The sequence below is a fragment of the Heptranchias perlo genome, chromosome 13 (assembly GCF_035084215.1).
Source record: "Heptranchias perlo isolate sHepPer1 chromosome 13, sHepPer1.hap1, whole genome shotgun sequence".
Lineage (NCBI taxonomy): Eukaryota > Metazoa > Chordata > Chondrichthyes > Hexanchiformes > Hexanchidae > Heptranchias > Heptranchias perlo.
In genome coordinates, this window is record NC_090337.1 from 50,847,863 (window position 1) to 50,868,797 (window position 20,935).

Here is a 20,935-nt window from a genome sequence, read left to right on the forward strand (position 1 = left end):
TTTAAGGTGATTGGCAAAAGAACCAAAAGTGTCATACGAACATACAAATTAAGAGCTGGAGTAGGCCATTCAGCCCCTCGAGCCTGCTCTGCCATTTGATAAGATCATGGCTGATCTGACTGTGACCTCAATCCTACTTTCCCGTCTACTTACTATAACCTTTGACTCCCTTGTTCATCAGGAATCTATCTAACTCAGCCTTAAAAATATTCAATGACCCTGCCTCCACTGCTCTCTGGGGAAGGGAGTTCCACAGACTCACGACCCTCTGAGAGAAAAAAATTCTCCTCATCTCCGTCTTAAATGGGAGACGCCTTATTTTTAAACTGTGGCCCCTAGTTCTAGTTTCTGCCACAAGGGGAAACATCCTCTCAGCATCTCCCCCTTCTAGTCCTCTCAGGATCTTACATGTTTCAATAAGATCACGTCTCATTCTTCTAAACTCCAGTGTATACAGGCCCAACTTGTCCAACCTTTCCTCATAAGATAACCCCCTCATCCCAGGAATCAGTCGAGTGAACCTTCTCTGAACTGCCTCTAAAGCAATTATGTCCTTTCTTAAATAAGGAGACCAAAACTGCACACAGTATTCTAGATGTGGTCTCACCTGTACAACTGTGGCAAAACATCTCTACTTTTATATTCCATTCCCCTTGCATTCCTTTTGCCTTCCTAATCACTTGCTGTACCTGCATACTAACTTTTCGTGATTCACGTACTAGGACACCCAGATCCCTCTGTACCCCAGAGTTCTGCATCTCTCTATTTAAATAATATACTGCTTTTCTATTTCTCCTGCCAAAGTGGACAAGTTCACATTTTCCCACATTATACTTCACCTGCCAATTTTTTGCCCACTCACTTTAACTATCCACATGAGGAAAAACCTTTTTTACACAGCGTGTGGTTAGGATCTGGAATGCACTGCCCGAGAGGGTGGTGGAGGAAGATTCAATCATGGCCTTCAAAAGTGAACTGGATAAGTACTTGAAAGGAAAAAAATTGCAGGGCAACATGGATATGACGGGGGGGGGGGGGGGGGGGGGAGCAGAACTAGCTGGATTGCTCTTGCATAGAGCCTGAACAGACTCAATGGGCCAAATGGCCTCCTTCCCTGCTGTAACCTTTCTATGATTCTAATGTAACACATATAATCCAGGACTATCTGTATTGGAGGAATATTAGGCAAACCATATTGATCAAGATCACAAACTCATTTGAATGAATAGACACAAGCTCAATGATTAAACCAAAGTGCCCGAGTCTCCGAATGAATGAAAGCAAAGTTGCAGCTTCCACCCCTGGGCTTGGGAGAGCGCATGCGCAGAGCTTGCCGTGGGTGACGTGTGGCGAGTCCCAGCCCGCGCGAGGCCGCTGTGCATCCGGGGCCGTGGGGCTGTGGCACACGTCACGTGACGACTATTATTCCGCCATCTTGTCGCCGAGGAGAGTAGAAACGCTGGGAGCGTGGCTGTGATAAACCTTCCTGTTCGCGATTAGCGCAGGTAAGGGACCGGCACAGAGGACATGACAGCCCCCGGTCAAGACCCGGCTATAGGGCCCAGGCTGGCAGCCTGCCACCGAGCTCTCTTCCTACCTTACATTCCCGTTCCTCCTCCCGCTCGCCACGGCCGACCTGTCGCAACAGCCGGTCAGGCCGTGGGGGCAATGGAGGAAACCGACACCAGCACATGGCGCAGCCTGAGGACCGGACTGCTGAGCTGGCCGATCCCCCCCCCCCCCCCCCACACTGCCCCGCAAGACAGGCCGCAAAACCGCGCCCTCGAGTAGGGAAGCCGGCCCCGGATTGGAAGCAGTCAACACCGCTACCTCGCGTAGGAACGCGGCCTCCTGAAGCAGGCTTTACTATTGAAGGTGTTTGCGGCAGGCAGGCTGTATGGGGCTATTGGTGATACCACACTGTCCCCTGATCCACTCGTTTTTAATAAAATGGTGCAGCTCTTGGGTTGTGTTGTCTCAGCTACTCTGTGGGTTACAGTGAAGTTCTGGGTTAATATTTAGTGTTGAGGAAAGACACTAAATGAAGACGTCCTCCACCCCCAACAATAAAGTGCGGATATTAGGATTGATCATCCTGCCCGTTAAATCTGAGTGGTTATCAGGAGTTTTGGGGACGATCATGGCCTGGCGTATAGTGTGTTGACACTGAGTCATTACAGTGTTTTAAAATTTCAGACTTATTATGGTTCCAATATCCATATGGGAGGTGGAGAAATGGAAAAGCACCGTTTTTGAACGGTAATTTTCTGATGTTAAATGCATTCTCTTCCATTTACTTAATTTTTAATACAGTAATCCAAATCTAGTTCTGCACTATTGAGTTTGAGGTTATAATGAATATTATTGTAATTTATGCACTCTGACCTTTTACAATATTTAGTTCTATTAATTCTGGAGAGACATGCAATGGGAATTGGATAAATACTTGAAGGGAAAAAATTTAGAGGGCTTTGGGGAAAGCAGGGGAATGGGACTGATTGGCTAGTTCTTTCACAGAGTTGGCACAGGCACGATGGGCTGAATGACTGCCTTCTGTGCTGTACCGACTATGATGTCACAGTTGTTACTAGTCATCAGATTGGTGTCTGCATTTGTGTAACAGCAATTCCAAGGTGCTCGTTTAAACTTTAGATTCAACATTGTTCTCGACTGTCATTGTCTGAATTCCTGACTTCTAGTATTACATTGTTTCTTGGTATGCATTATTCTCTGGCTAAAATAGTGCTGTTGTATGAAGTTAGTCACATAGGTATTTTCAGTAAACAATTTTTTCTATGGTGTTGGTTAATTCTTAACTGGATGTTGTGAAATGTCTGCATGGTATAACAATATTTGTATATGCCAACAGAGTAATTCACACATTAAACAATTTCATCACTTTGAGTTGCTTAATGTCTCTTAAAGGTGCAAACTTTTTAAATATTTGAAAATCTTCTGTGTAAACATGTAAAGTATTGCAACTACGTGATTTTCATTAACCTTGCTATGTTACAGTAAAACGTTAATGTTGATTTGACTTTCAGCAGTGCTTTAAAATAATTATACATACAATGATAAATAAGCCTGGAACCTAATTGTGTTGAGACTCCTTTTCGTTCATTGAAAGTTTATTTATCTGCTTCTAGAGCCATTATTTTCTAGATTTGTCAGCTAAATTTCTCATCATCCCCACTACTATATTTTGGTTAAAGGTGATACAGAAGTATAACATAACTTTTTAAAATATGATTATTTTACTAATGTATTGCAGTTCCTTGTGACTGTGTTTTATGCTTTCTTGCAGGCAGCCTGGGAAGACACTTTATTTGTAACCCCCCCCCCCCCCCCCCCCCCCCCTTCCCATTGCACAAGTTTATTAGGTGAAATTGTGAATGGGGATAATGGACTGCACTCTTCATTCATGATACTGAAATAGAACTGTACAATGTTTGCTCTGAGGCTGCCTTTTAATAGCATTAAAGCATAAAACACGCTAATAGACAAATCTGACACGTCTAAGTAATTCCTTGTTAAATTTGAAGAATGTTTTGGTTAATTAAAGAACTTGCATTTACATAGCACTTTACCATATCCACAGGACATCCCAAAGTACTTCATAGTGAATTACTTTTGAAATATAGTCACTGTTATGTAGGTGAAATAATTTTGAACACCTTTTAAATCTCCCTTTAACTTTCTCTGCTCTAAGGAGACCAACCCAGCTTCTCTAGTCTCTCTACATAACTGAAGTCCCTCATCCCTGGTGGTATTCTGGTAAATCTCCTCTGCCCACTCTCCAAGAGTACAATTTACTCTTTAGTTTGTTGAGGCTTGAATTTACATTTTTGTAAAGGGGAAAGATCTTGTTTTAGTAACGGTTACAGCTGTCATTATTACATTTTATTGCATCTTGTAGCACAATTGAAACTTGATAAAACATTAAGCAGTTGAGAAATATGCTTGCATTAGGTTTTCTGTTTTTTAAAAAATCATTTGGAAAATTTCTGCCATACTTTTAAAGTATACTAAAATTTAATCTAAATTAAAATGCTTCATATCTATTTGGAAGTTTTCTGTATGACCTTTTATATGGTAGCTTTCTTCTGGAATCTTACCATGGTTAAGCTGTCTATCTAATCCAATGAGAACATTGTGTCACTTGCTTTTTTTTTCTGCTACAGATTTAATGTGCCACATCAAATATGGAGCTGCCACATTAAATCTGTAGCAGAAAAAAAAGCAAGTGTCACAATGTTCCCATTGGATTAGATAGACAGCTTAACTGTGGTAAGATTCCAAAGGAAAGTTACCATACAAAAGGCTGCAATTTTTTCAGTGGTTCCAGTTGCCATTTTTATTCATGACCCAGCAATATATAGCCATATAAGTAATATTTATAACATAAACACAATATATAATAATTCCCCTTAAAATCATGACCAGCAACTTAATTTCTTCCCTGGACTTTTTATCTGTTTCTTTGCTTGCAGTCAGAACTATCACACACATTATTGAGTTTGCTTTAGGAACATATGTATTTAAATCTATTGTTTGACCATAAAATGCTTTCTCTGGGTATGGGCCTGGACCAGTCATACTTCTCTTTGTTTAAAAATGTAATGCATCAGGTGGTTGGTGATCTGACTACTTAGTTACTGCCGTGAGAAGTGAGGCACCAATGTCAGAGACAGGGCAACAGTTGAGAAGACTGTGCGCAAGGCAGAATCTGGCCCTGCTTTTAGCCTCAGCCATGTAGGTATATATGAAATAGGAGCTGGAGTGGACCATACGGCTCCTCGAACCTTCTCCGCTATTCAATAAGATCATGGCTGATCTTCGACCTCAATTCCACTTTCCCATCCGATCCCCATAATCTGTTGATGCCCTTAGAGTCCAAAAATCTATCGATCTCAGCCTTGAACATACTCAACCACTGAGCATCCACAGCCCTCTGGAGTAGAGAATTCCAAAGGTTCACAACCCTCTGAGTGAAGAAATTTCTCTTCATCTCAGTCCTAAATAGCCGACCCCTTATCCTGAGACAATGCCCCCTAGTTCTAGACTCTCCAGCCAGGGAAATAGCCTCTCAGCATCTACTCTGTCAAGCCCTTTCAGAATCTTTTATGTTTCAATGAGATCACCTCTCATTTTTCAAAATTGCAGAGTATAGGCCCAATCTACTCAATCTAGGTAATAGTCCTGGCCCAGGCAACCTCAGCCTCTTGCCAACTTCTGTCAGCTGGTTACAGATGAAGCTGTTGCTTGTTGAGCTCCATTGTTCTCTGGAGGTGGCGCCTTCATCCCAGTGCTGCTGCTGCACCTTTTGTCTCTGGTTGCTTGTTGCTTGTGCTCAAGGTGTTGGTTCTGAAGTTCCACACATTATTTGTGCTGTAAACCACTTCCAGGGTAATTTTCTTCTGTACCACAATTCCAGTTTTTCTAGTCTCTCCACGTAACTTTCATCACTGGTATCAGTCTAGTAAATCTCCTCTGCACCCACTCTAAGACCTTGACATCCTTCCTAAAGTGTGGTGCCCAGAATTTGCCACAATACTTCAGCTGGGGTCGAACCAGTGTTTTATAAAGGTTCAGCATAACTTCCTTGCTTTTATGCTCTGTGCCTCTGTTTGTTTATTTTTTTTATTCGTTCATGGGATGTGGGTGTTGCTGGCGAGGCTGGCATTTATTGCCCATCCCTAATTGCCCTTGAGAAGGTGGTGCTGTGCCGCCTTCTTGAACCGCTGCATTCCGTGTGGTGACGGTTCTCCCACAGTGCTGTTAGGAAGGGAGTTCCAGGATTTTGACCCAGCGACGATGAGGGAACGGCGATATATTTCCAAGTCGGGATGGTGTGTGACTTGGAGGGGAACGTGCAGGTGGTGTTGTTCCCATGTACCTTCTGCTCTTGTCCTTCTAGGCGGTAGAGGTTGCGGGTTTGGGAGGTGCTGTCGAAGAAGCCTTGGCGAGTTGCTGCAGTGCATCCTGTGGATGGTACACACTGCAGCCACTGTGCGCTGGTGGTGAAGGGAGTGAATGTTTAGGGTGGTGGATAGGGTGCCAATCAAGTGGGCTGCTTTGTCCTGGATGGTGTCGAGCTTCTTGAGTGTTGTTTGAGCTGCACTCATCCAAGCAAGTGGAAAGTATTCCATCACACTCCTGACTTGTGCCTTGTAGATGGTGGAAAGGCTTTGGGGAGTCAGGAGGTGAGTCACTTGCAGCAGAATACCAAGCCTCTGACCTGCTCTTGTAGCCACAGTATTTATATGGCTTGTCCAGTTAAGTTTCATGTCAGTGGTGACCCCCAGGATGTTGATGGCGGGGGATTCGGCGATGGTAATGCCGTTGAATGTCAAGGGGAGGTGATTGGACACTCTCCTGTTGGAGATGGTCATTGCCTGGCACTTGTCTGGCGCGAATGTTACTTGCCACATACCAGCCCAAGCCTGGATGTTGTCCAGCTCTTGCTGCATGCGGGCTCGGACTGCTTCATTATTTGAGGGGTTGCGCATGGAACTGAACACTGTGCAATCATCAGCGAACATCCCCATTTCTGACCTTATGATGGAGGGAAGGTCATTGATGAAGCAGCTGAAGATGGTTGGGCCTAGGACACTGGCTTGAGGAACTCCTGCAGCAATGCCCTGGGGTTGAGATGATTGGCCTCCAACAACCGCTACCATCTTCCTTTGTGCCAGGTATGACTCCAGCCACTGGAGAGTTTTTCCCCCTGATTCCCATTAACTTCAATTTTACGAGGGCTCCTTGGTGTCACACTCGGTCAAATGCTGCCTTGATGTCAAAGGCAGCCACTCTCACCTCACCTCTGGAATTCAGCTCTTTTGTCCATGTTTGGACCAAGGCTGTAATGAGGTCTGGTGCCGAGAGGTCCTGGCGGAACCCAAACTGAGCATCGGCGAGCAGGTTATTGGTGAGTAAGTGCTGCTTGATAGCACTGTCGACGACACCTTCCATCACTTTGCTGGTGATTGAGAGTAGACTGATGGGGCAGTAATTGGCCAGATTGGATTTCATAGAATCATAGAAGCTACAACATGGAAACAGGCCCTTCGGCCCAACATGTCCATGTCGCCCAGTTTATACCACTAAGCTAGTCCCAATTTCCTGCACTTGGCCCATATCCCTCTATACCCATCTTACCCATGTAACTGTCCAAATGCTTTTTAAAAGACAAAATTGTACCCGCCTCTACTACTGCCTCTGGCAGCTCGTTCCAGACACTCACCACCCTTTGAGTGAAAAAATTGCCCCTCTGGACCCTTTTGTATCTCTCCCCTCTCACCTTAAATCTATGCCCCCTCGTTATAGACTCCCCTACCTTTGGGAAAAGATTTTGACTATCTACCTTATCGATGCCCCTCATTATTTTATAGACTTCTATAAGATCACCCCTTAACCTCCTACTCTCCAGGGAAAAAAGTCTCAGTCTATCTAACCTCTCCCTATAAGTCAAACCATCAAGTCCCGGGAGCATCTTAGTAAATCTTTTCTGCACTCTTTCTAGTTTAATAATATCCTTTCTATAATAGGGTGACCAGAACTGTACACAGTACTCCAAGTGTGGCCTCACCATGCCCTGTACAACTTCAACAAGACATCCCAACTCCTGCATTCAATGTTCTGACCAATGAAACCAAGCATGCCGAATGCCTTCTTCACCACCCTATCCACCTGTGACTTCACTTTCAAGGAGCTATGAATCTGTACTCCTAGATCTCTTTGTTCTATAACTCTCCCCAACGCCCTACCATTAACGGAGTAGGTCCTGGCCCGATTCGATCTACCAAAATGCATCACCTCACATTTATCTAAATTAAACTCCATCTGCCATTCATCGGCCCACTGGCCCAATTTATCAAGATCCCGTTGCAATCCTAGATAACCTTCTTCACTGTCCACAATGCCACCAATCTTGGTGTCATCTGCAAACTTACTAACCATGCCTCCTAAATTCTCATCCAAATCATTAATATAAATAACAAATAACAGCGGACCCAGCACCGATCCCTGAGGCACACCGCTGGACACAGGCCTCCAGTTTGAAAAACAACCCTCTGCAACCAAGCTTTTTGTGGACAGGACATACCTGGGCAATTTTCCACATTGTCAGGTAGATGCCAGTGTTGTAGGTGTATTGGAACAGCTTGGCTAGAGACGCAGCAAGTTCTGGAGCACAAGTCTTCAGCACTACAACTGGGATGTTATCGGGGCCCATAGCCGTTGCTGTATCCAGTGCACTCATCCGTTTCTTGATATCACGTGGAGTGAATCGAATTGGCTGAAGACAGGCTTCTGTGATAGCGGGGATATCGAGAGGAGGCCGAGATGGATCATCCACTCGACACTTCTGGCTGAAGATGGTTGCAGACACTTCAGCCTTGTCTTTTGCACTCACGTGCTGGACTCTGCCATCATTGAGGATGGGGATGTTTGCAGAACCTCCTCCTCCCGTTCGTTGTTTACTTGTCCACCACCATTCACGACTGGATGTGGCAGGACTGCAGAGCTTTGATCTGACCCGTTGGTTGTGGAATTACTTAGCTCTGTCTATAGCATGTTGCTTCCACTGTTTAGCATGCATGTGGTCCTGAGTTGTGGCTTCACCAGGTTGGCACCTCATTTTTAGGTACGCCTGGTGCTGCTCCTGGCATGCTCTTCTGCACTCCTCATTGAACCAGGGTTGATCCCCTGGATTGTTGGTAATGGTAGAGTGAGGAAATGCCGGACCATGAGGTTACAGATTGTGCTGGAATACAATTCTGCTGCTGATGGCCCACAGCGCCTCATGAATGCCCAGTTTTGAGCTGCTAGATCTGTTCTGAATCTATCCCATTTAGCACGGTGGTAGCGCCACTGAACACGTTGGATGGTGCCCTCAGTGCGAAGACGGGACTTCGTCTCCACGAGGACTGTGCAGTGGTCACTCCTACCAATACTGTCATGGACAGATGCGTTTGTGACTGGTAGATTGGTGAGGACGAGGTCAAGTAAGTTTTTCCCTTGTGTTGGTTCGCTCACCACCTGCCGCAGGCCCAGTCTGGCAGCTATGTCCTTCAGGATATAAAGCCAAGGATCCTGTATGTCTTTTTAACAGCCTTCTCAACTTGTCCTGCCACCTTCAAAGACTTGTACACCCCCAGGTGTCTCTGTTCCTGCACCCCCTTAAAATTGTACCATTTAGCTTATATTGCCTCTGCTCATTCTTCCTACCAAAATGAATCACTTCAAACTCCTCTACGTTAAATTTCATCTGCCACGTGTCGGCCCATTTCACCAGTTTGTCTGCCCTCCTGAAGTCTGTTGCTATCCTCCTAACTGTTTACTACATTTTTGAGTTTCATGTCATCTGTAAACTTTGAAATTATTCCCTGTATATCCAAGTCCAGGTCCTTAATGTGTATCAGAAAGAGCTGTGGTCCTAATACCAACCCCTGGGGGACACCACTGCATGCTTCCCTCCAGTCTGAAAAACAACTGTTCACTATTGTCTGCTTTCTGTCCGTTAGTCAATTTTGTATCCACGCAGCCACTGCCTCATTAACCTTATGGGCTTTAATTTTGCTAACAAGTTTATTATGTGGTACTTTATCAAACGCTTTTTGAAAGTCCATATACACATCAACCGCACTACCCTCATCAGTCTTCTCCGTTACTTCATTAAAGAACTCAATCAAGTTAGTCAGATTCTTCCAAAATCAAGTTAGTCAAATTTCTTCCAAAATTCTATAGATTCTGGAACGGTTCCTGCAGATTGGAGGGTAGCAAATGTAACCCCACCATTTAAGAAAGGAGGGAGAGAGAAAACAGGGAACTCTACAGACCTGTTAGCCTGACATCAGTAGTAGGGAAATTGCTAGAATCTATTATAAAGGATGTGATAACAGGACACTTAGAAAGTAATAATAGGATTTGGCAGAGTCAACATGGATTTATAAAAGGCCAACCATGTTTGACAAACCGATTGGAGTTCTTTGAGGATGTAACTAGCAGAATCGATAAGGGGGAACCAGTGGATGTGGTGTATTTGAATTTCAGAAGGCTTTCAATAAGGTCCCACACAGGAGGTTGGTGAACAAAGTTAGAGCACTTGGAATTGGGGGTAATATACTGGCATGGATTGAGAATTGGTTAACAGACAGAAAACAGAGAGTCGGAATAAACGGGTCTTTTTCAGGTTGGCAGACTGTGACTAGTGGGGTACGGCAGGGATCGGTGCTTGGGCCCCAGCTTTCACAATCTATATCAGACATTTGGTCCCCTCATCCAAATCAAATATTTCCAAGTTTGCTGATGGCACAAAACTATGTGGGAATGTGAGTTGTGAGGAGGATGCAAAGAGGCTTCAGTGAGTGGGTAAGAACATGGCAGATGGAATATAATTTGGAAAAATGTGAAGTTATCCACTTTGGTAAGAAAAACAGAAATGCAACGTATTTTTTTAATGGTAAGAGATTGGGAAATGTTGATGTTCAAAGGGACCTGGGTGTCCTTGTACATGAATCACTGAAAGCTAACATGCAGGTGCAGCAAGCAATTAGGAAGGCAAATGGTACTTTGGCCTTTATTACAATAGGATTTGAGTACAGGAGTAAAGATGTCTTACTGCAATTATTTAGGGCTTTGGTAAGACCGCACCTGGAGTATTGTGTACAATTTTGGTCTCCTTACCTAAGAAAGGATATACTTGCCATAGAGGGAGTGCCACGAATGTTCACCAGACTGATTCCTGGGATGGCAGGATTGTCATATGAGGAGAGATTGAGTGGACTCGGCCTGTATCCTCTAGAGTTTAGAAGAATGAGAGGTGATCTCATTGAAACATACAAAATTCTTGCAGGGCTCGACAGGGTAGATGCAAGGAGGATGTTTCCCCTGGTTTGGGAGTCTAGAACCAGGGGTCGCAGTCTCAGAATAAAGGGTAGGCCATTTAGGACTGAGATGAGGAGAAATTTCTTCACTGAGGGTGGTGAATCTTTGGAATTCTTTACCCCAGAGGGCTATGGAGGCTCAGTCATAGAGTACATTCATAACAGAGATCGATAGGTTTCTAGATATTAAAGGCATCAAGAGATATGTGGATGGTGCAGGAAAATGGCATTGAGTTAGAAGATCAGCCATGATCTTGTTGAATGGTGGAGCAGGCTCGAGGGGCCGGATGGCCTACTCCTGCTCCTATTTCTTATGCAAACACGATTTGTCTTTAACAAATCTGTGCTGGCTCTAAAAATGGCTCCAACAGGTTGACTGGCCTGTAGTTGCTGAGTTTATCCCTCCTTTTTTGAATAGGGTTGTAACATTCGCAATCCTCCAGTCCTCTGGCACCACTCCCATATCTAAGGAGGATTGGAAGATTGTGGCCAGAGCCTCCGCAATTTGAATCTTTGTTTCCCTCAATAACCTAGGATGCATCTCACCCGGACTGGGTGACTTTTCTACTCTGAGTGCTGCCGACCTTTTAAGTACCTCCTCTATCTATTTTTATCCTATCCAATTTCTCTACTACTTCCTCCTTTACTGTGAGATTGGCAGCATCCTCTTTAGTGAAGACAGATGCAAATTACTCTGTGAAAGCATGTTTTTGCAAGCACATGATCAAACACGAGCTATTTAACTGTGCTATTCATTACTCTTTTTTTAGAGATACCCAGTGTATCTCTTGCATGAGAGGTTTTCAGTAGCTCTTATGACAGTAGCACTCCAAGGCAGTGGCATTTACATGGCTGGGTTGCTTCAGATGACCCTGTTAAAGTCTGAGGTATTCTTGTAGTATAAATGAACATCAAAGTATGAAGTACCCAAGTGTAAGTGCCTGGGTCTGTACGTTTCAACTTGATGAATTCTGACAGATCTTGCTCTTCTGGTTTTATATTCTCCAATCAAAGAACCTTGCGCTCTGCGAGTAATCTGCTTTGAATCATAGAGCTGACATACAGTTCATATCTGTAGCATTTTTGTTTATCTTGTCACAGATTTCCTGTCAAATGTTTAATGGAACTTTAATCTCAAATGAGAGCAATTCTGTAATGTGTTACCTCCTATAGCTGCAGAGTCTGTTCCGCAAAGTTCTGATTGGATTTTTCCAATAGCTGAGGAAGGTCTGTAGAAGCCAGCCATGTGAAAGTCCGAATGATGGCCTGTGCAGATGATGAGCTTGCACGTTCCAGGATGTGACAAATTAGATGTAACAACAACTTTCATTTATCCGCCTCTCCTCCTTTAAGACGCTCCTTAAAACCTACCTCTTTGACAAAGCTTTTGATCACCTGTCCTAATGTTTCCTCCTTTGGCTCGGTGTCCATTTTTGTCTGATTATGCGACTGTGAGGTGCCTTGGGACGTTTTACTATGTCAAAGGTGCTATATAAATGCATGTTGTTACCTATCCAATTGTAGCCAGAGCATCTACAGTAGTTGCTTCTCTTCCTGCTCCAGCACCCACAATTGGACTCCCCAAGGATCTATCCTTGCCCTCCTACTCTTCCTCATCTACATGCTGCCCCTTGGCGATATTGTCCACAGACATGGGGCCATCTTCTACATGTACATGTCTGACACCCAGCTCTACCTTTCTACCATCCTACTGTTTCTTCAGCCCCTGCTGCAAACTCTGTACCCATGTCAACTACTCCATTCCCTTCCCTGGACGTTGTTTTAGGCTGAACTGGACTGTTTGCCACTTCGGTGTCCTTTTCAACCCTGAGCTGAACTGCAATTACCAAGTCTGTTTGCCCAATACTCCTGTCCATATGAGCTATGTTGGCTCCTGGACCCCCTTCGCTTCAATTTTAAAATTCTCATCCCCATACTTAAATCCCTTCATGACCTTGACACTCCCTTTCTGTATAACCTCCTTCAACCCTGCATCCCCCTCCAGAACTCTCCGTTTCTCTGATTCCGGCCTCTTGTGCATCCTCCCTGCCTTGCCATAGGTCATCGTTACTTCAGAGGGCTTGACAGGGTAGATGCAGAGAGGCAGTTTCCCCTGACTAGAGAGTCTAGAACTAGGGGGCATAGTCTCAGAATAAGGGGTGGGTGATTTAGGACTGAGATGAGGAGGAATTTCTTCACTGAGGGTGATGAATCTTCGGAATTCTCTACCCCAGAGGCTGTGGATGCTCAGTCGTTCAGTATGTTCAAGACAGGGATGGATAGATTTTTGGACTCTAAGGGAATCAAGGGTTATGGAGATTGGGCAGGAGAGTGGTGTTGAGGCCAAAGATCAGCATGACCTCGTTGAATGGCGGAGCAGGCTCGTGGGGCCATATGGTCGTCTACTCCTCCTATTTGTTATGCTCTTATGTTCAGCGACCTAGACCCCCTGCTATTAAATTCTCTTCTTAAACTTCTCTACAGTTCCACTTCCCTCTCTTTTCAGACCCTCCTTAAAACCCACCCCTTGATTGCACTTCTGTGAAGTGCCTTAGGATGTTGTTCTGTGTAAAGGCATTGTATAAATGCAAGTTGCTATTTGGTATCATCTGCAAGTTTGATCAATTTGCATTGAGTTTCTGGGGTATTGTAAATTAGAAACAATAGTGGTCCCAGTGGCAAGCTCTGGGTTGTACATTTAAAAATACTTACTAATGCATTTGTAGCTTACTAATTTAATGTTCTGGAATTTTGCTGAGCATCCAGCTTTCGCAGTGCAGAGTTTTTATAAATTTCTATTAACCTGTAAGTTAAGTAACTGGTATGTGCAGCTCTTTATATTTATCTAATATTACATCATGGTACTTGTCTCGGAGCTTAGTGAAATTTATTGTTGTTTCCTAGGACTGTAAATGTCATCTTATACAGTAGGATGCACTGGTAGCGATCACTGCTTGTCATGATCATATGAATTTGGTACTCAATTTGTAACTGCCAAAGCACATTACATAGAATGTTGTACTTTTGCCAAAGCTTCTAGTGTTTAATGTAATTTTATTATACTGTTTATTTTCTAGTGTTGTACGGATCACTTTCCAGAATAATGTTCTTTCAGTAGCAACATTTTTTGTACAAGGCTGATAACTAAAAATTAATATTTCACTGGTCTAGTTATTTTCTAACTCGTGCATTGCAGAAAGACATTGGTTTCATTTTCATTATCAATGTTTAATGACCGTAAAATACCCTGAATTTGGCCAGTGTACCTGGAACTAATTAGGAGTTCAGATGGCTACTTGCTACTAAGTTTGCTATCTGGCTTCACTCCAAAGTATTTTCTATTTTCTACCCCCGCACTCCCTCCTCTCCGCCCAAAAAAATAGGATGCAGCCGGGCAATGGCCATTCCTAGTAAGAAAAAGCCCAAGCACTTCCCCAATTTTAAATGGCACTCCCATTACTGAGTCCCCCTCCATCAACTGGGTTACTATTGACCAAAAGCTTAACTGGACCAGCCATATCAAAATCATGGCTAAAAGAGCAGGACAGAGGCTGGGGCTCACTTCCTGACTACCCCGCCCCTGCACAAAAAGGCCTCTGCAACACTGAAGAGGTTCAAGGCAGGAGTGTGATGGAATATGCACCATTTGTCCAAATGGATGCAGCTGAAAAAACACTCTAGCGCAACACCATCTGGGACAAAGTCCATTTGATGTGCCATTACCACTGAACTCCACGTTCATAGAACTCCTGAGTGGGGAAGCACTGCATTGTCTCTGAGGAGGAGGAGGGAAAATTTGGCCAAAGCGCCCTTGATATTTCCTAGCTTCTGTAATGTTGATTCAGCCTGACATTAACTCACGTGAGCGAAGTATTGGGGCATGGGCTGGTGGTGCAGCCTAGACATAATTTGATCGGGGCGGGGGAGATGGGGTGGAAATATCGGATAAGTGTGGGCGAAGTTGCTTTGATCTCGAGTACTAAAACCTGTTTATGAATAATACCATGGGACATAACTAGCAACTGATTAAAAAGTAGTTCTCGTTCTGATACCTGATTTCTGCTGAGTGAGATGAAGAAAGAAAACTCTTGCATTTATATAAGCACCTTTCACAACCTCAAGATGTCCCAAAGCGCTTTAGAGCCAATTTAATATTTTTGAAGAGTAGTCACTGTTGTAATAGAGGGAATTGATAGTTCTTACAATTAAGCATCTTGAAGGGCCAGTGAAACTTGGGTCTCATGTTAATTCAGTAATTTTTTTACTCAACAAAAATCAGAATTATCCAGTAGCTTAAATTAAACAATTTTAATGAAACAACTCAGCAAAACAGCAGAATACAAAAATGGCATAAAACACCAAAGCAACTATTGTAATGTAGTTGATTGAAACTTGAGCACTGTACAAGTTGCACAATGCAAAGTTCAGTCATTTCTCAACACTCTTAATTGTGGGTTGCTTCCTGTCGGCCGCATGCTCAACTACAAAACTGTTGATTCTATTTAGCAGAGAAAAGTTCCATTGAGGTATCAACCATGATGATTCCTCTACCTCTGCCTGTTCACCGGACCCACTTGTTTGGGCCTCCTCCTCATTGTCACTCTCTCTAGCAGCAGCAGCAGCATCCTCCTGCACAGCATCAACAATTTTCATGTTGGTCACCATCAGGACTTCTTTAACACCAACAATGGATTCAAAACACATGCCTGCTGGTAGTCGTAACAGAGAACTCATGTACTCAGAGATTTGCTCCTTTAGCGTTGGCTGCTGGTACTTGTATGGAGTCATGGCTGTGTCAGATTGAACTGCTTCCTTAGCTGGTGGAATGAATTTACATTGCTGAAAGCAATTGGCAATGGATTCTGCTTTCTGATCCTCCCCATGATGAATGGATCGTGTAGATTGCCTGCAGAAGATCCAATGTAAACTGCATACTAGTTTCTTTTTGCACCATGCATTTTTTGTGGTGCTATTTCATAGCATAAATCACACCATCTTTTGGCTGGATCATGGATGTTACTTTTGGCGGTAGAAATATTAGCTCCATTGCATTTGGTTGCAAGCACTTTGCATGAGCTCCACGGTTGTCAACTATCGAGGCAAGTTCTGCCTTGCGATACCATGCTTCAGTCAAAATATAGCAGCTGTTCCTAAAAACAAAAAGCGTTAGTCATTCATGCTTTTTTTTGCTGTTTCTGTGGGTTACAGGGAAAGTAACAGTATCTTAAACATTTGGAGGGTTTTGGAACTTTTTCCACCAATCAGCAAAAGCAAACCAAGCACTGGGGTTCATTTCTAGAATTGTAAAGCAGAGAAGTTATGTTAAACTTGTACAGAATCCTGGGTAGACCACATTTGGAGTACTGTGCACAATTCTGATCTCCATATTATAAAAAGGATTTAGAAGCATTGGAGAAGGTGCAATAAATATTCACAAGGATGATACCAGAACTGAGAGGATATCCTCTATCAGGAAAGGCTGATCAGACTGGGGCTCTATTCTCGAGAAAAGAGAAGGCTGAGGGGTGACCTGATAGAGGTCTTCAAAATTATGAAAGGGTTTGATAGGGTAAATGTAGAGAAAATGTTTCCACTAGTGGGGGAGTCCAAAACTAGAGCTCATAAATATAAGATAGTCACTAATAAATCCAGCAGGGAATTCAGGAGAAACTTCTTCACCCAAAGATGTGGAACGTACTACCACAAGGAGTAGTCAAGGCAAATAGCTTGGATGCATTTAAAGGGAAGTATGATAAGCACAGGAATAGAAGGGTATGCTGATAGGGGGTTAGATGAAGGTGGGGGGGGGGGCTCGTGTGGAGCGTAAATGCTGCATGGACCAGTTGGGCCGAATGGCCTGTTTCTGTGCTGCAGACTCAATGTAACTGCTAGTGCAAACCATAATGGTACTGTAAATCATTGCTTGGCTTTATTTCCCCCACCAGAGTATTTTTCATTAACATTCTGCTTGGGTGCAGCTTGTTCTTCATTGTAGTGGGAGAATCTTTGTGTTCTGTTTGCCATTCATTCCTTTAAGATTTTAGATCTTGTCTTGTGTAATGAGACAGAGTTAATTAGTAATCTCATAGTAAGGGATCCTCTGGGGAAGAGTGATCATAATATGATTGAATTTTGCATTGAGTTCGAGACTGACGTACTTAAGTTCGAAACTAGAGTCTTAAACTTAGTCAATTACATAGGTATGAGGGACAAGTTGGCTAAGGTTGATTTGGGAAATTAGATTTAAAGATATGACAGTGGATAAGCAATGGTGAACATTTAAAGAAATATTTTATGATTCTCAACGAATATATATTCCATTGAAAAATAAAAACTCCACAGGAAAAGTGATCCATCCGTGGCTAACGAAGGAAGTTAAGAATAATATATTGAAAGAAGAGGCGTATAATGTTGCCAAGAAGAGTAGTAAGCCTGAGGATTGTGCAAGTTTTAGAAACCAGCAAAAGATGACCAAAAAATTGATAGAGGGAGAAAATAGAATATGAGAGTAAACCAGCAAGAAATATAAAAAACAGATTGTAAGAGCCTCTACAAGTTTGTAAAAAGGAAGAGAGTAGCGAAAGTAAACGTGGGTTCCTTAGAGGCTGAGACGGGAGAAATTATAATGGGGAATAAGGAAGTGGCAGAGACGTTAAACAAATATTTTGTCTCATCTTCACAGTAGAAGACACGAAAAACATACCAGAAATAGTGGGGAACCAAGGGTCTGACGTGAGTAGAAACTTAAAAGCAATTAATATTAGTAAAGAGAAAGTACTGGCAAAATTTATGGGACTAAAAGCCGATCAGTCCCCTGGACCTGATGGCCTACATCCTAGAGTTCTAAAAGAGTTGGCTGCAGAGAGTTTTTTTTTATTCGTTCATGGGATGTGGGCGTCGCTGGCAAGGCCAGCATTTATTGCCCATCCCTAATTGCCCTTGAGAAGGTGGTGATGAGCCGCCTTCTTGAACCGCTGCAGTCTGTGTGGTGAAGGTTCTCCCACGGCGCTGTTAGGAAGGGAGTTCCAGGATTTTGACCCAGCGACGATGAAGGAACGGCGATATATTTCCAAGTCGGGATGGTATGTGACTTGTAGGGGAACGTGCAGGTGGTGGTGTTCCCATGTGCCTGCTGCCCTTGTCCTTCTAGGTGGTAGAGGTCGCGGGTTTGGGAGGTGCTGTCGAAGAAGCCTTGGCGAGTTGCTGCAGTGCATCCTGTGGTTGGTACACACTGCAGCCACAATGTGCTGGTGGTGAAGGGAGTGAATGTTTAAGATGTTGGATGGGGTGCCAGTCAAGCGGGCTGCTTTGTCCTGGATGGTGTCAAGCTTCTTGAGTGTTGTTAGAGCTGCACTCATCCAAGTAAGTGGAGAGTATTCCATCACACTCCTGACTTATGCCTTGAAGATGGTGGAAAGGCTTTGGGGAGTCAGGAGGTGAGTTACTCGCCGCAGAATACCTAGCCTCTGACCTGCTCCATTAGCCACAGTATTTATATGGTTGGTCCAGTTAAGTTTCTGGTCAATGGTGACCCCCAGGGTGTTGATGGTGGGGGATTCGGCGATGGTAATGCCGTTGAATGTCAAGGGGAGGTGGTTAGACACTCTCTTCTTGGAGATGGTCATTGCCTGGCACTGGTCTGGCGCGAATGTTACTTGCCACTTATCAGCCCAAGCCTGGATGTTGTCCAGGTCTTGCTGCATGCGGGCACGCACTGCTTCATTATCTGAGGGGTTGCAAATGGAACTGAACACTGTGCAATCATCAGCGAACATCCCCATTTCTGACTTTATGATGGAGGGAAGGTCATTGATGAAGCAGCTGAAGATGGTTGGGCCTAGGACACTGCCCTGAGGAACTCCTGCAGCAATGTTCTGGGGCTGAGATGATTGGCCTCCAACAACCGCTAGCATCTTCCTTTGTGCTAGCTATGACGTCAGCCACTGGAGGGTTTCCCCCCGATTCCCATTGACTTCAATTTTACTAGGGCTCCTTGGTGCCACACTCTCTCAAATGCTGCTTTGATGTCAACGGCAGTCACTCCCGCCTCACCGCTGGAATTCAGCTCTTTTGTCCATGTTTGGACCAAGGCTGTAATGAGGTCTGGAGCCGAGTGGTCCTGGCGGAACCCAAACTGAGCATCGGTGAGCAGGTTATTGGTGAGTAAGTGCCGCTTGATAGCACTGTCGATGACACCTTCCATCACTTTGCTGATGATTGAGAGTAGACTGATGGGACAGTAATTGGCCAGATTGGATTTGTCCTGCTTTTTGTGAACAGGACATATCTGGGCAATTTTCCACATTGTCGGGTAGATGCCAGTGTTGTAGCTGTACTGGAACAGTTTGGCTAGAGGCGCGGCTAGTTCTGGAGCACAAGTCTTCGGCACTACAGCCGGGATGTTGTTGGGACCCATTGCCTTTGCTGTATCCAGTGCACTCAGCCGTTTCTTGATATCACGTGGAGTGAATTGAATTGGCTGAAGACTGGCTTCTGTGATGGTGAAGATATCGGGATGAGGCCAAGATGGATCATCCCTCGGCACTTCTGGCTGAAGATGGTTGCAAACACTTCAGCCTGAAGATGGTTGCAAACACTTCAGCCTTGTCTCTTGCACTCACGTGCTGGACTCCGCCATCATTGAGGATGGGGATGTTTACAGAGGCTCCTCCTCCCGTTAGTTGTTTAATTGTCCACCACCATTCACTACTGGATGTGGCAGGACTGCAGAACTTTGATCTGATCCGTTGGTTGTGGGATCACTTAGCTCTGTCTATAGCATGTTGTTTCTGCTGTTTATCATGCATGTAGTCCTGAGTTGTAGCTTCACCAGGTTGGCACCTCATTTTTAGGTACGCCTGGTGCTGCTCCTGGCATGCTCTTCTACACTCCTCATTGAACCAGGGTTGATTCCCTGGCTTGTTGGTAATGGTAGAGTGAGGAATATGCTGGGCCATGAGGTTACAGATTGTGCTGGAATACAATTCTGCTGCTGCTGATGGCCCACAGTGCCTCATGGATGCCCAGTTTTGAGCTGCTAGATCTGTTCTGAATCTATCCCATTTAGCACGGTTGTTAGTGCCACACAACATGTTGGATGGTGTCCTCAGTGCGAAGACGGGACTTCGTCTCCACGAGGACCGTGCAGTAGTCGCTCCTACCAATACTGTCATGGACAGATGTATCTGCGACAGGTAGATTGGTGAGGACGAGGTCGGGTAGGTTTTTCCCTCGTATTGGTTCGCTCACCACCTGCCACAGGCCCAGTCTAGCAGCTATGTCCTTCAGGACTCGGTCAGTAGTGGTGCTGCCGAGCTACTCTTGGTGATGGACATTGAAGTCCCCCATCCAGAGTACATTCTGTGCCCTTGCTACCTTCAGTGCTTCCTCCAAGTGGTGCTCAACATGGTGGAGGACTGATTCATCAGCTGAGGGAGGACGGTAGGTGGTAATCAGCAGGAGGTTTCCTTGCCCATGTTTGACCTGATGCCATGAGATTTCATGGGGTCCGGAGTCAATGTTGAGGACTCCCAGGGCCACTCCCTCCTGATTGTATATCACTATAACGCCACTTCTGGTCGGTCTGCCCTGCCCGTGGGACAGGACATAACCAGGGATGGTAATGGAAGTGTCTGGGACGTTGGCTGAAAGGTATGATTCTGTGAGTATGGCTATGTCAGGCAGTTGCTTGACTAGTCTGTGGGACAGCTCTCCCAATTTTGGCACAAGTCCCCGGATGTTGGTGTGGAGGATTTTGCAGGGTCGACTGGGCTTGGTTTGCCTTTGTCGTGTCTGGTGCCTAGTGGTCCGATGCTGGGTGGTCCTGTCCGGCTTTATTCTTATGACTTTTTTTAGCGAGATTGTACAACTGAGTGGCTTGCTAGGCCATTTCAGAGGGCAGTTAAGAATCAACCACATTGCTGTGGGTCTGGAGTCACATATAGTCCAGACCAGGTAGGGACGGCAGGTTTCCTTCCCTAAAGGACATTAGTGAACCAGATGGGTTTTTACGACAATCCGGTAGTTTCATGGCCACCATTACTGATACT

At 44.6% G+C, this 20,935-nt stretch overlaps 1 protein-coding gene across 1 annotated transcript in view; it reads left to right on the top strand.

Moving 5' to 3' along the window:
- The first annotated feature begins 1,423 nt into the window (after positions 1-1,423).
- The window catches only part of LOC137331586 (GRB10-interacting GYF protein 2-like), a 156,479-nt gene continuing 136,967 nt past the window's right edge, over positions 1,424-20,935 (top strand). The window contains exon 1 of the mRNA XM_067995474.1: positions 1,424-1,505. The gene's annotated coding sequence lies outside the window, so the exon portion shown is untranslated. The remainder of the gene's footprint in view (positions 1,506-20,935) is intronic.